Source organism: Elephantulus edwardii, unplaced genomic scaffold, assembly GCF_000299155.1.
Source record: "Elephantulus edwardii isolate Elephantulus edwardi_28Jun2011 unplaced genomic scaffold, EleEdw1.0 scaffold00122, whole genome shotgun sequence".
Lineage (NCBI taxonomy): Eukaryota > Metazoa > Chordata > Mammalia > Macroscelidea > Macroscelididae > Elephantulus > Elephantulus edwardii.
Genome location: NW_006399872.1, coordinates 2,719,545 through 2,720,819, shown reverse-complemented (window position 1 = coordinate 2,720,819; position 1,275 = coordinate 2,719,545).

Here is a 1,275-nt window from a genome sequence, read left to right as displayed (position 1 = left end):
AAAAGAACTCAGCAAAATGGCAACAATAAAACCTGGCCTGTTCACAATAGTAAGAAAATAGAAACAGCCCAAATGTCCATCAACAAATGAATAGATTGAGAAATTATGGTACATTCATGCAACAGAATACTATGAAGCACTGAGGCGCAGTGATTTTGTAAAATAAAATGAAAATGTGGGAGAATCCAGAGAGCATTATACTGAGTAAATTTACTCAGTTTTAGGACATATACTGAACGACTACTGTTGTAAATATAGAATAATAACTAGTAAGATTTGGGTAAAAATCCAAAAAGGGACTGAGAGGGGGACAAGGGATTAGAAGGGCAGGAAAGGAGGAAATCGCTAGGTTAACAGTTGGGTGAGCAGAGGTGGAAGGAGCGAGTGTGAAGGAATTAGGAAAGATACAATGGAAACCTGAAAAGACAGGGCATAGAAAAGCATAGTAGGCATAGATCAATGGTGATTAATTTTATAAAACACAATATATGGGAATTATAATGTGAAACAGTGTGAACGGACGAATGCATGCAACACAATGTACGCAACTGTATATGTAAATGAGTACAAAATCAATTTTAAAAAAAAATTGTCAGAGACAAACTAAGACAAATTATAAGTGCTAATCTATGGCACAAATTGGGAGCTCTGGTGGTTGAGTGGTAAGGAATTGTGCTGCCAACACCAAGGCATTCAGTTCAAATCCACAGCTACTCCATTGGAGAAAGATGGACAATTTCATCCCCTGAGATTTACTGTCTCTGAAAATCCACTGTAGGGTCACCTGTGGGTTGATTCTCATTCTCACTCGATGTTCCATAAAAACAGCAACAATAGCATGAAATAGGTTTGCAAACAGCCCAAATGCACAAGAAGAAATTGGCAGAGGACTATAAAAAAAGCAGATACAGCATGGAGGTGATTGAGTCTGGTTTTTTTACAAGTGGTCAAGGTTCACTCAGTGGTTAAGAAAAGAACCTTTAACAAACGGTGCTTGCAAAAACTGGAAATAACACTCAGAAAAATTAAACAGGACCCACGTGTTATAGTTGTTGCTAGGTGACGGGGGGCGGGGCTGGAATCCAGTTTCAAAGTCCTCTGCAGGAGCCAGGTTCTACAGAAGCTTGTTGGCTGGAATTGGTGAGCATTAGTGGAGAATGTTGATTCGCTAAGGGAAGTGAGACGATGTGCCAAATGTGATAATGGTTACCCATGGTGGACAGTGTTTGGTGGAGCTTCCCAAATAAAACAAGGTTGGAAGCAGGAGTGGCATCC